Below are 14,265 nucleotides of genomic sequence, written 5' to 3' on the forward strand. Positions count from 1 at the left end.
CTATAGACTAGACTATAAACTAGACTATAGACTAGACTATAGACTAGACTATAGACTAGACTATAGACTAGACTATAGACTAGACTATAGACTAGACTATAGACTAGACTATAGACTAGACTATAGACTAGACTATAGACTAGACTATAGACTAGACTATAGACTAGACTATAGACTAGACTATAGACTAGACTAAGACAGTTGTTAAGAAAAGCTTAGTTAAAACGACACTTTAGGTTTCGCAAGGACAGTGTTGGCCAATGTTTTAAGACAAGCTTAGTTTAACAAAGCTTTATGTTTCACAAAACTAAGAATTTTAAGGGGCAGTCTATAGACTACATTATAGACTAGACTAGGCAATAGACTAGACTATAGACTAGACAATAGACTAGACAGACTAGACTAGACTAGACTAGACTAGACTAAAGACTAGACTATAGACTAGACTATAGACTAGGCTATAGACTAGACTATAGACTAGTCTATAGACTAGATTATAGACTAGACTATAGACCATAGATTAGAATATAGACTAGACTATAGACTATAGATTAGACTATAGACTAGACTATAGATTAGACTATAGACTAGACTATAGACTAGACTATAGACTAGACTATAGACTAGACTATAGACTAGACTATAGACTAGACTATAGACTAGACTATAGACTAGACTATAGACTAGACTATAGACTAGACTATAGACTAGACTATAGACTAGACTATAGGCTAGACTATAGACTAGACTATAGACTAGACTATAGACTAGACTATAGACTAGACTATAGACTAGAATATAGACTAGACTATAGACTAGACTATAGACTAGACTATAGACTAGACTATAGACTAGACTATAGACTAGACTATAGACTAGACTATAGACTAGACTATAGACTAGACTATAGACTAGACTATAGACTAGACTATAGACTAGACTATAGATTAGACTATAGACTAGACTATAGACTATAGACTAGACTATAGACTAGACTATAGACTAGACTATAAACTAGACTATAGACTAGACTATAGACTAGACTATAGACTAGACTATAGACTAGACTATAGACTAGACTATAGACTAGACTATAGACTAGACTATAGACTAGACTATAGACTAGACTATAGACTAGACTATAGACTAGACTATAGACTAGACTATAGACTAGACTATAGACTAGACTATAGACTAGACTATAGACTAGACTATAGACTAGACTATAGACTAGACTATAGACTAGACTATAGACTAGACTATAGACTAGACTATAGACTAGACTATAGACTAGACTATAGACTAGACTATAGACTAGACTATAGACTAGACTATAGACTAGACTATAGACTAGACTATAGACTAGACTATAGACTAGACTATAGACTAGACTATAGACTAGACTATAGACTAGACTATAGACTAGACTATAGACTAGACTAGACTAGACTAGACTAGACTATAGACTAGACTATAGACTAGACTATAGACTAGACTATAGACTAGACTATAGACTAGACTATAGACTAGACTATAGATTAGACCATAGACTAGACTACAGACTAGACTATAGACTAGACCATAGACTAGAATATAGACTATACTATAGACTAGATTATAGACTATGGTACTGTGGTATTTTCGATATTAAAAAGTACTAAAGTACTGAATTTTCCATGCCTGCCACTGACCAAAAATAGTTGGCAACATTTGTTACAATATATTTTAGCAGTTGTTGTTGCTGTTGTTGAACTTTTATGACGTCGTTAGTTTTATTTTTTGCATTTAAATTTGTTGTTCAAACTGCTGTCAATTGATTGACAACGGTTTGTTTAATATCTTTTAAACGGTTGTTCAATGGTCCGGAGGGGGGTTTCTTTTTATCTAAATGAATGAATTTTTATGTTAGAGGTTTGCTGTTCATACAACACGTACGTGTAAGAGAGACCACTGGCCGTTATAGTTTAAATGTTTGGTTTGGTTGGTTGACTGGTCAACAGCAGTTTATTGCCTGGTTCAGTTCACCGCTGTTTCAATTGTTTATTCAAGGTATTTATTTTAAATTTGAACTTTTATAATGCCTTTAGATACAGTAGTTTTTCGATTTAACGAACCTATATGTTGTCAGGCCTGTTCGTTAAATCGAAAAGTTCGTTATATGCAGTACTAACTCGAAAGTGTCTTTTGGGTACATAAATAATTAAAATTACATAAAATCTAATTTATAAAAATATGTTCCAGGAAATATAATTTCTTTAGACAACATTTTATAAGAATTTTATGAAAAACTAGCAATTTATATCACAATGTAAAAACAATAAAGAAATTTGAAAAAACTCAGTTTATTTCGTATAACTAATCTACGTTCTGGAAAAGCACTCGGACGACATAATTCTTAAAGAAGTTTAAACCCAATGGCTGGAATTGCGATGAATCTGAACCTGGCCTCAGAATTCCTTAGGAAATAGATTAATGTAAAGTTATTAAAGCGTTTCATTGTTTCACAGTTTCATCGTTTTCATTCTTTGAGATATCTGATTCCAAAGTTTTTTGAAATATTTTTCCTTTATTTCACAGCTATTCCTGTAAATATCCTTTTTCCAAAAGAAAAACTATTTATATTGTTTATTCTATAACATATCGTTTCCAATTCTTAGAATTGGAAAAAATTATGGTCACAGTGAGGACTTGTTAGTTTGGCGAAAAATAAAAGCGAAATGTTAAGGTATACGATTGGCTAAGTCTTTATTTTGAACACCAATTTCTATGATTTCAAATTCTGAGGCCAAATTCGGGTTGAGCACGAGCTTCTAGAAAAGTATACTTTGGCCTCTCTAAACATTTTTTGTTTCGATTTTCTAATTCGATCGACATTAGTTTTTGCGACATTAAGGATTGTGGATTTGATTATCTCATATTTTTGTATAAATCTTTAATAAAAAAATCTCAGATTATCTAAAATATTCATTTTACTAAATTAGAAAAAATCAACTCTTGAAATCCATATTCGAAAGCAATGGAAAAGTAATAACGTCGAAGCTTTTCTGACATGATTTTTAGTTATTTTTGTTAATTTAACTCTAATTTAAATTATTTTATTTATATTTGTTCGTTAAACTGAGTACAAAACATATTTTTTGTTCGTTATGTAAGGTACTCAATGTAAAAATATTGATAGTTCGCTAAAGGCGATGTTCGTAGAAACGAATGTTTGTTAAATCGGAAAACTACTGTAATAGAAATAAAATAAAATATACAATAAAATTTAAATAACATTTCGTATGGGGAAAAAATAGCAATAGCATTTTGTAGCAGTATTAATAGTACACTTTATGGTTGTTGTTATTTTTTTTGCTCTATAAATTGGCCTTGACTTTCAGTACTGAAACCCCAATAAATATATAAAGCGCAGAAATCAAGAATGAGTGAATATGGGCTGTTTGTTGTTGATCAATGGTCGGTCATTGTCGGTTGTTAAGTTGGTTTGTAAATGGTTCAAAAAAAAAAAATTATTAAAAATCATTTATTTAATACTGTTGTTTTGTGTTTTTTATTATTTATTGTATTTTGTTCATTTTAATTATATAAATTTTTAAATAGTTCAGTGACTTGTGAAAATCTGTATGGAAAGATCAAATGTAGTCATCAAAGAATGAGAAAAAAAATGGAAATACGAGTACAATTATTTGGCTAATTAAACAAGGTCATAAATATTATAAATTGCTTTGTTTTTGTTTTCGTTTCTTAAGCTGTTTTTTTTTTAACAAATTTAATTTGATTTTTATTTGAAAAAAAAATTATATTTTGATTTTTTTAAAATATAAGGTTCAATTGCCAAGAAGCAAAAAAAATCATAAGAGAGCCCTTTGCCTATGTTGTAAACATTGTTGCCAATATTTTTTCACCGATTCCCGTAAAACCATGTCAAAAAACCGCTAGAATTCGCCCGATTTAGAATATATAGTAGGCGATAGACTAGACTACAATATTTGACAATAGTCTAGTCTATAGTCTAGTCTACAGTCTAGTCTATAGTCTAGTGTATAGTCTAGTCTATAGTCTAGTCTATAGTCTAGTCTACAGTCTAGTCTATAGTCTAGTCTATAGTCTAGTCTACAGTCTAGTCTATAGTCTAGTCTATAGTCTAGTCTATAGTCTAGTCTATAGTTTAGTCTATAGTCTAGTCTATAGTCTAGTCTATAGTCTAGTCTATAGTCTAGTCTATAGTCTAGTCTATAGTCTAGTCTATAGTCTAGTCTATAGTCTAGTCTATAGTCTAGTCTATAGTCTAGTCTATAGTCTAGTCTATAGTCTAGTCTATAGTCTAGTCTATAGTCTAGTCTATAGTCTAGTCTATAGTCTAGTCTATAGTCTAGTCTATAGTCTAGTCTATAGTCTAGTCTATAGTCTAGTCTATAGTCTAGTCTATAGTCTAGTCTATAGTCTAGTCTATAGTCTAGTCTATAGTCTAGTCTATAGTCTAGTCTATAGTCTAGTCTATAGTCTAGTCTATAGTCTAGTCTATAGTCTAGTCTATAGTCTAGTCTATAGTCTAGTCTATAGTCTAGTCTATAGTCTAGTCTATAGTCTAGTCTATAGTCTAGTCTATAGTCTAGTCTATAGTCTAGTCTATAGTCTAGTCTATAGTCTAGTCTATAGTCTAGTCTATAGTCTAGTCTATAGTCTAGTCTATAGTCTAGTCTATAGTCTAGTCTATAGTCTGTCTATAGTCTAGTCTATAGTCTAGTCTATAGTCTAGTCTATAGTCTAGTCTATAGTCTAGTCTATAGTCTAGTCTATAGTCTAGTCTATAGTCTAGTCTATAGTCTAGTCTATAGTCTAGTCTATAGTCTAGTCTATAGTCTAGTCTATAGTCTAGTCTATAGTCTAGTCTATAGTCTAGTCTATAGTCTAGTCTATAGTCTAGTCTATAGTCTAGTCTATAGTCTAGTCATAGTCTAGTCTATAGTCTAGTCTATAGTCTAGTCTATAGTCTAGTCTATAGTCTAGTCTATAGTCTAGTCTATAGTCTAGTCTATAGTCTAGTCTATAGTCTAGTCTATAGTCTAGTCTATAGTCTAGTCTATAGTCTAGTCTATAGTCTAGTCTATAGTCTAGTCTATAGTCTAGTCTATAGTCTAGTCTATAGTCTAGTCTATAGTCTAGTCTATAGTCTAGTCTATAGTCTAGTCTATAGTCTAGTCTATAGTCTAGTCTATAGTCTAGTCTATAGTCTAGTCTATAGTCTAGTCTATAGTCTAGTCTATAGTCTAGTCTATAGTCTAGTCTATAGTCTTAGTCTATAGTCTAGTCTATAGTCTAGTCTATAGTCTAGTCTATAGTCTAGTCTATAGTCTAGTCTATAGTCTAGTCTATAGTCTAGTCTATAGTCTAGTCTATAGTCTAGTCTATAGTCTAGTCTATAGTCTAGTCTATAGTCTAGTCTATAGTCTAGTCTATAGTCTAGTCTATAGTCTAGTCTATAGTCTAGTCTATAGTCTAGTCTATAGTCTAGTCTATAGTCTAGTCTATAGTCTAGTCTATAGTCTAGTCTATAGTCTAGTCTATAGTCTAGTCTATAGTCTAGTCTATAGTCTAGTCTATAGTCTAGTCTATAGTCTAGTCTATAGTCTAGTCTATAGTCTAGTCTATAGTCTATAGTCTAGTCTATAGTCTAGTCTATAGTCTAGTCTATAGTCTAGTCTATAGTCTTGTCTATAGTCTAGTCTATAGTCTAGTCTATAGTCTAGTCTATAGTCTAGTCTATAGTCTAGTCTATAGTCTAGTCTATAGTCTAGTCTATAGTCTAGTCTATAGTCTAGTCTATAGTCTAGTCTATAGTCTTGTCTATAGTCTAGTCTATAGTCTAGTCTATAGTCTAGTCTATAGTCTAGTCTATAGTCTAGTCTATAGTCTAGTCTATAGTCTAGTCTATAGTCTTGTCTATAGTCTAGTCTATAGTCTAGTCTATAGTCTAGTCTATAGTCTTGTCTATAGTCTTGTCTATAGTCTAGTCTATAGTCTAGTCTATAGTCTAGTCTATAGTCTAGTCTATAGTCTAGTCTATAGTCTAGTCTATAGTCTTGTCTATAGTCTAGTCTATAGTCTAGTCTATAGTCTAGTCTATAGTCTAGTCTATAGTCTAGTCTATAGTGTAGTCTATAGTGAAGTCTATAATCTAGTCTATAGTGTAGTCTATAGTCTAGTCCATAGTCTAGTCTATAGTCTAGTCCATAGTCTAGTCTATAGTCTAGTCTATAGTCTAGTCTATAGTCTAGTCTATTTATTAAAGATCTATTTGCAATTTCTTAAATTTGTTTAAAAATTCTCTTTAATAAAGGACTAAAGCCAAAACTAAACCATTCTTACCGCTTAAGAATAGTTCCCTTTAGAATCTTGTTGGATTGTAGTTCTAAATATCTAATTTATTCATATAATACTTAAAACAAATAACTAATTTGCTTCAAAACCTCTATAAAACTGCCTTAAAACATTAACAAATAACCGTTTGAATTGTCTGCTTTTGGCCACTCGTTTTTAACACCCTTTCAAAGATTTATTCTGTCATGTAGGAAGTTGATTTTGAAAACTAGCACACAAATCACTTACAGACAGTCCTACTACTATAACTATGTATGTCGTTCATGTATATATTAATAAAAAACTTCCGGCATTAATACATAGAAAAACCTTTAAGTAAAAGATAACAAATATAACTTTTTTCATCCAACATTCCCAAACGTCTCTTATCTACAAATCAAGAAATCCTGCACAAGTTAGATAGATAGACACAGGCAGACAGTAATATTTATATTGGGAATAAACTACACAACTTTGTATTAGTTATAAGTATTAGATTGTTTGTATGGTAAGCTGACGGGTTAAAGGGAGAAAATTTTATGAGAACTCTCTCTTTTTCATAAAGACAAAATGTATATCAATTAAAAGGTGTTTCGTAAATCTATCTTTTGATATACACATCTAGAAAAATTTCAGAATTTTTCCGATTTTGCTGAAACTTCTTGATAGAATATCTGATAGAATTATTTATGACTTTAATACTAAACATTTTTAGTTACTTAAGAAAATTGATTTTTTTGATGTTGGATACATACTAAAGTCCTTTCCAATTTCTACTGACGCTACAAAGTAAATAAAGTAGAAAAGCAAATAAATAAATTGTGGTAGTTAGTTAATGTTTACACTGCTGCTGTTATTGTTGTTTTTGCTGTTGTTGCTATAATTATTATCTAGTTTGTTGGAGCAGGTCAATGTGACACAGTTAGTTAAATAACATGCTATGGCAAGTAACTTAGAGAGTGTACAACGAGTACTGGACGCACTCTTACAGCAAAGAAAAACAATCACTACTTACATTTAAAACAACAACAATAATAATAAACAAGTCAGCAGAAGAAAACCAGGTAAACAACAATGACAACCCAGTACTAACTAATAACGTCATCCCAATAACAAACAGGAACCTTGCTAAAACACAGACGGACATATAGAGAGAGAAAAAAATCCAACAGCTGTGTGTGGAGGGGTATTGTAAATATACAAGACACAAATACTTTAACATTTATGTATAAATGACAAGTCATGAGAGAGTGTCATTACTAACGAAACAGGAAATTCAGAAGCAAAAACAATTTTAACACTTTAAGAAGTAGGAATAACAAGTCTGGTTACGCTATAAAGCAGGGATGGAGAATTAAGTATAATAGTACTTTATAGATTAGTTAATTAATTAGTTAGAATAATCCATAAACTAGTTCTTAAGCTAGAAAATATACTATTAATCGATTAGTCAACAGAATAAACCATAGATTAATACATATACATACATAGTCTAGTTCATAGACTAGAACATAGACTAGTGCATAAACTAGTACATAAACGAATCTATTGAGTAGTCTCTGGATTAATCTATGGTCTAGTCGATAAACTATTGACTCGTTTATGGTCTAGTCTATAAACGAATCTATGGACTAGTGAATTTTCTATCCTATGGACTAGTCAGTTTATAGTCTTGTACATAGATTAGACAATAGATCAGTCCTTAAACCACTAAATAGACTAGTCAAGAGATTAGTAAATAGACTAATCAATAGACCAGTTCATAGTCAATAAACCAGTCAATAGACTAGTTCATAGACCAGTAAATAGACTAGTACATATATTAGTCCACAGATTAGATCATAAACAAGTCTACAGACTAGTCAATAGAGTAATCCATAGATCAGTAAATAGATTACTCCATAGACTAGTCAAGAGACTAGTAAATATACTGCCCATAGTCCACATACTAGTCGCAGTCAATAGGCTAGTCCATAGACCAGAAAATAGATTAGTCAAAAGACTAGTAAATAGTTTAGTTAAGAGACTAGTTCATAGTCCAGTATATAGTCCAGTAAAGGACTAGTCATTAGAGAAGTTTCTAGACTAGTTAGTCCACAGACAAGTGAATAGAATAGTTTAAAGACTAGTCATATACTAGTCCATAGATCTGTAAATGGACTCGTCAATTGACTCTTCCAGAGAATAGTTCATAGAACAGTAAATGAATTAGTCCGTATACTACTCCAGAGACTAGTCAATTGACTAGTCCATAGACCAGTAAATAGACTAGTCAAGAGACTATTAAATAGACTAGATCAGAGACTATAGATAAGTTTCTAGACTAATCCATGGATTAGCCCACAGACTAGTCAATAGATAGACTAGTCCATAGATTAGTAAATAGACAAGTCAATAGACTAGTTATAGACGAGTCAAGATACTAGTAAAGAGACCTGTAAATAGACTAATCCATACAGGAGTAAATAAACTAGTCTCAATAGTCTCATATACTAGTTCATAGAATAGTCTATAGAATTGTGAACAGACTAGTTCATATACTAGCCCATAGCATAGTCAATAGATCAGTACATATACTAGTTCATAGAATAGTCAATAGACTAGTCCATAGCCTAGTCAATAGTCTAGACCTGTAAATAGACTAGTCCATGCAGGAGTAAATAAACTAGTCCATAAATTAGTCCAGAGACTAGTCTCATATACTAGTTCATAGAAAAGTCTATAGAATTATTAATAGACTAGTCAATAGATCAGACAATAGACTAGTTCATAGAATAGATAGTTCATAGAATAATCCATAGATTAGTCCATATACTAGTTCATAGAATAGTCCATAGACTAGTCCATGAACTTTTTCTAGACTAGTGCGTAAACTAGTCCATACACTAGAAGGAGACTAGTCAATAGTCTAGCTCTTAGCCTAGTCAATAGTCTAGTACTTAGCCTAGTCAATAGACTAGTCCATATACTAGTTCATAGAATATTCTATAGAATAGTCAACAGATTAGTTCATAGACTAGTCCATATTCCAGTCAAGACCCAAAGACCCGAAATGTTTTTCAATTGCAATTAACCACTTCTGCAATTAAGTATCACAGGAGAGAGAAAAGGAGTTTTAAGTAAACTTAGCAACAATAAAGTTATAGAAAAAGTAGAAGGAGGCGAAAGGGAACAACAACAAACAAAACAGGTATTATTAAACTCTGTCAACAAAAGGCAAAGGAAAAAAATATGATGGATGATCGGATAGATAGATGGCATAGAAAATTATAATTTTATTTATTGCTGACAATTTAAAAGCTACAGAAAGAAAAACTAACATTATTAATATTAAATATTACAAAATTAAACGATGATGAAGTGAAAATATTTAATATTGTGGTTTGATTGCGAACTATTTGCTGATTGTTTATAATAAGGAAATTACTAAATGTGGTTTTAATTTTATTTAATACACTTTGTACTTGTACAAAGATAAATGTAATAAAATGTATATATATTTATGTATTCTTTTTTGCAAAATGTAGGAAAAAATAAAGAAAAAACTATAAAAAAACAACTTTTAAACATTTTGCACAAGAAGGAATAAAAGTTTGTTTTTAAATCCAATAAGATTCCCACAGAAATACAAAACTTTGAATTGTATTTCAATCTACTACAACAAATCAGTGGTATACATATTAGGGTGTTCAAAGAATAAATATTTTCTGAGGCATTAATAAAACAATAATCCAGGGGCGGAAATTCTTAAAATTCCACTTCTTTCCCTTTAACATATTAAAACAAAATACAACAAGTTATGACATGTTTACTATTTGTCTTATGCAATGAATACCCCTACTAAAATCTCAAGTTGCAATGTTGTAAAAATAAAAAACGTATTATTGCACATAAATACACTTAAACTTAAGTTAAGTTTTAATCAGTTCTGAGATTTTTTACTTAAAAGTTTATTCAACTTTTTCTTATTTGTACATTTAATCTCTTTAAAGTTTAAACAAACAAAATTAATTAAGTTTTTTGTTGTTTTAAGTAATAATAACTGTTGTTTTCCTAGCTTTTAATAGTAGTTATTTAATGTTATTGATTTTAAACCAATTAAAAACTTTAACAGATTCGTTAAAATTATTTACATTCAAATTTTTTTTAGATCAATTTATTTTGGTATTTTTTTGGTAATTCTGCTCGTGGTTCATGTAAAACATATTGATTACTATTTGCCTTTCAATTGTTGTCTTCTATTTGGTAGTAATTTAACAAAAATAAAAAGACAAATTAATGTTTGCCAAAAATAAACTAGAAATCGTACGTCAATGCAAAATAATATTCCATGTCACACGATTTGTCTAAAATTAGCATGAAAGAGATTAATTTAAAGGAATTATTTTAGGGTCTTTACAGTCCCATGCTAGCAAACAAAAAGGTAATAGTTTAATAGGGGGACAATAATAAAATGAAATCTCACAGAGTAACATGTTAAAGGAAGGAAAAGCTAATATTTTACAAAATAAATTTTAGATTACAAAAGCTTGTAAATGTACTTTGCATAATTGCAAAACAAAAAATTATAAAAATATGGCCATACTTTTACTATATCTACCTTAATTTCGCCACTTTGAATAAAAATATGGCAACATTCTAACAAATAACTGCGATTTCGTTATTTTAAAGAGAAAGAAAGAATAGTGACTAGTCTAGTGACTAATCTATGGAATAGACATTGGACTAGACTACGGACTATACTATGTACAAGTCTACGGACCATTCTGTTGATTGATATTGACTAGACAATAGAGTAATCTGTAGACTAGTCATTAAACCTCTCAATAGAATAGTCCATAAACTTGTACATAGTTTTGTCCAGAGAATAGGCCAGGGAATAGTTCAGAGTATAGTCCAGAGACTAGTTCATAGAATAATCCATACAGTAGTTCATGGACTTTTCCATAGACTAGTTCATGAATAAGTCCATAGACCTTCTAAAAGACAAGTGTGCAAACTAGTCCGTAGACTATTCAATAAACTAGTCCATAGCCTAGTCAGTAGACTAGTCCATAGACTAGATCTTAGAATAGTCTATAGACTTATTTATAGACTAGTCCATAGCATAGTCAATGCACTACTCCATAGACCAGTTCACAGACTAATCTCATATACAAGGCCATAGACTAGTCTATATGCTAGTCCATATGCTAGCCCATAGACTAGTCTATATGATAGTCCATATGCTAGTCCATATGCTAGCCCATAGACTAGTACATAGACTAGTCCATATGCTAGTCCATATGTAAGTCCATAGACTAGTCCATTGAGAAGTCAATTTGGTAGTCCATAGACCAGTCCACATGCTAGTCCATAGACCTTCTCATAGACTTGTCCGTAAACTTGTAAGTATACTTGTAAAGACACTAGTCTATTGACTAGTCCATAGCCTACTCAATAGACGAGTACATAGCCTAGTCAATAGACTAGTAAATAGCCTAGTCAAAAGACTAGTTCATAGATTAGTCCATATACTAGTTCATAGAATAATCCATAGACCTTCTCATTGACTAATGTGTAGTCTAGTCAATAGACTAGTCCATAGCCTAGTCAATAGACTAGTCCATAGCCTAGTCAATAGACTAGTCCATAGCCTAGTCAATAGACTACTCCATAGACTAGTTCATAGAATGGTCAGTAGACTGGTTCAGAGACTAGTTCAAAGACTAGTTCATAAACTTGTCCATAGACTAGTTCAAAGACGAGGCCATAGACCTTCTCAGAGACTAGTCCATAGCCTAGTCCATAGCCTTCTCATAGATTCGTCCGTAAACTATTGCGTAGACTAGTCCAGAGACTAGTTAAGAGGCTAGCCCATAGGCTAGTCAATAGACTAATCCGTAGACTAGTTCATAGTCTAGTCCATAGCCTAGTTCATAGTCTAATCCATAGACTAGTCCATAGTCTAGTTAATATACCTTTCCATAGACTAGTTCATTGACTAGTCAAAAGACTAGTTGACGAACTAGTTAATAGACTAGTTCATATATTAGTTCATAGACTATTCCATACAATAGTTCATGGACTATTCCATAGACTGGCCCATAGACAATTTAGTTCCTTGACTAGTCCAATAAAAGTAAGTAAAAGAGAAATGTCATAAGCTTTAAAAAAACTAAATCTTTTCAACTATTCCAAAGATGTAATAGTGTGACAGTTGCAATCTTATTTTGCACAATTTTGCCAAGATAATTTGCCTTCATCACTGAGCTACTCTTTTACTGTCTCACATCAATTTTGTTCTATATAAACAACTTTACAATCTACTTTAAGAAGAAAACTAAAAATTTAAAAAGAACAAAACTTGTTCTTCTTGTTACCCAAAAGATAAATTTTTATTTACACTCAAAATAATAAATAGGTTAAACAAAAAATAGACCATACACAATATCAAATGTCTGTCTGTCTATCTCTGGGTGTTTTGGGATGTTTAACAAGTTTATTAAACTCATGACAATAATTTATGATGAGAGTGTAGGTGGTGGTGGTGATGGTGCTCTGTTTATGGCAGAAATTGTTGTTCTTGTTGCTGGCAACTTTTAAACGACATTTTAGGTTGACAGAAAATATAATAAATATAAAAATATAAACAACAAATTTGCTACAACACAAATACATACATACAAGAGAACATTAAATGTTTCTGACAAAATGTCATATTAGAAAATTTTGTAAAACTGAAGATATTAAGAATTTAATTACTATAAAAGCTACGGGGCAAAATGTATGTAGAGGGTGTTGCAAAATTGCAAAATATGGTGGCATTTTGTTTCAAAATTTTATAACAAAATACTTAGGATTATAATTGTCATATTACTGGGATCAATTAACAAACTTTGAAAGCTTTTAAAAGTTTAGCAAAAGCACGAGATCTTAGCGAATTAAGTTATACTTTGAAAGTTTAAAAATGAATAGAAAGTACATGAAATTAGATAAATTTCAAGACCTATTAGGGTCTTAGTCAAAACTGTAGTATTTAAAGTATTTCAGGGCACTCTTGTGTTATGGTCTAGATGGTCTTAAAGAACACAAACTAAGAAATCCTTGTACAAGTCTTATCCATGATCTGAACTATCTAAAATGTGTGTTATTAATGGATCTAACAGTTTGAGCAATAGTTCTGAATGGTTTTCACAAGTTCAACTTGTACTATTTTCTTCTAGTCCTCTTTCATCATTATAAAACCAGCAAAGTCTTGTATAGATTAGATCCATCTTTGGTGGATCCGTAAAAGGTCTAAAAGATATGCAACTAACAGATCTAATCAAATTTGTTTAAATTATCGCATGGTTCTTGTAAGGTAAAACTTCGCAATTTTCAGCTGTTCGACCTTTTTTTTGAGTCGGCTTCTTCCATTCTTTAAGTAACAGTAACGGTCCCGAACTACAAGAACTCTTAGTTCCGTTTTGGTTTTATGATCGGACGTTTTTAAATGACTAACAGATCGAATCAAATTTCTTAAAAAGTTCGGTTAGTTCCTACTGGGATCTATATTGGGGGAATATCGAGGGAAATAACGACTAAGTTGCTCAATTTCTGTCTCTAGCACAGAAAAAGACCAGTAATCTTTTGGGTCAGTAAGTTCCGATTTAAAAGAACGCAAATCTCCTCTTTTATGATCTAAAGTATCTTAATTACGAATCTAATTACAGTCGTTTAGCCCCGATCTATAAGAATGGTCTATAGATCTAAAGTTTCTATGAGATGATCTAAAGTTTCTCCATTACGAATCTAATCAAATTTATAAAAAGTTCCGATTGGTTTTTAAAAACGATCTATATAGGCAAACGTAAACTATAGAATAGTCTAAGAAATGTCTTAGAATAGTATGGACAAAAACACAGATCAAGTTGTGTAGTTTTC

The 14,265-nt window shown here is 31.2% G+C and overlaps 1 protein-coding gene across 4 annotated transcripts in view; it reads right to left on the reverse strand.

The window, feature by feature from the left end:
- The window catches only part of LOC119601049 (MOB kinase activator-like 2), a 165,692-nt gene that overhangs the window by 46,776 nt on the left and 104,651 nt on the right, over positions 1–14,265 (reverse strand). The window lies entirely within an intron of this gene.

The sequence above is a fragment of the Lucilia sericata genome, unplaced genomic scaffold (assembly GCF_015586225.1).
Source record: "Lucilia sericata isolate MDLA Ls3-8-SP2 unplaced genomic scaffold, ASM1558622v1 Contig000140F_arrow, whole genome shotgun sequence".
Classification (NCBI taxonomy): Eukaryota; Metazoa; Arthropoda; class Insecta; order Diptera; family Calliphoridae; genus Lucilia; species Lucilia sericata.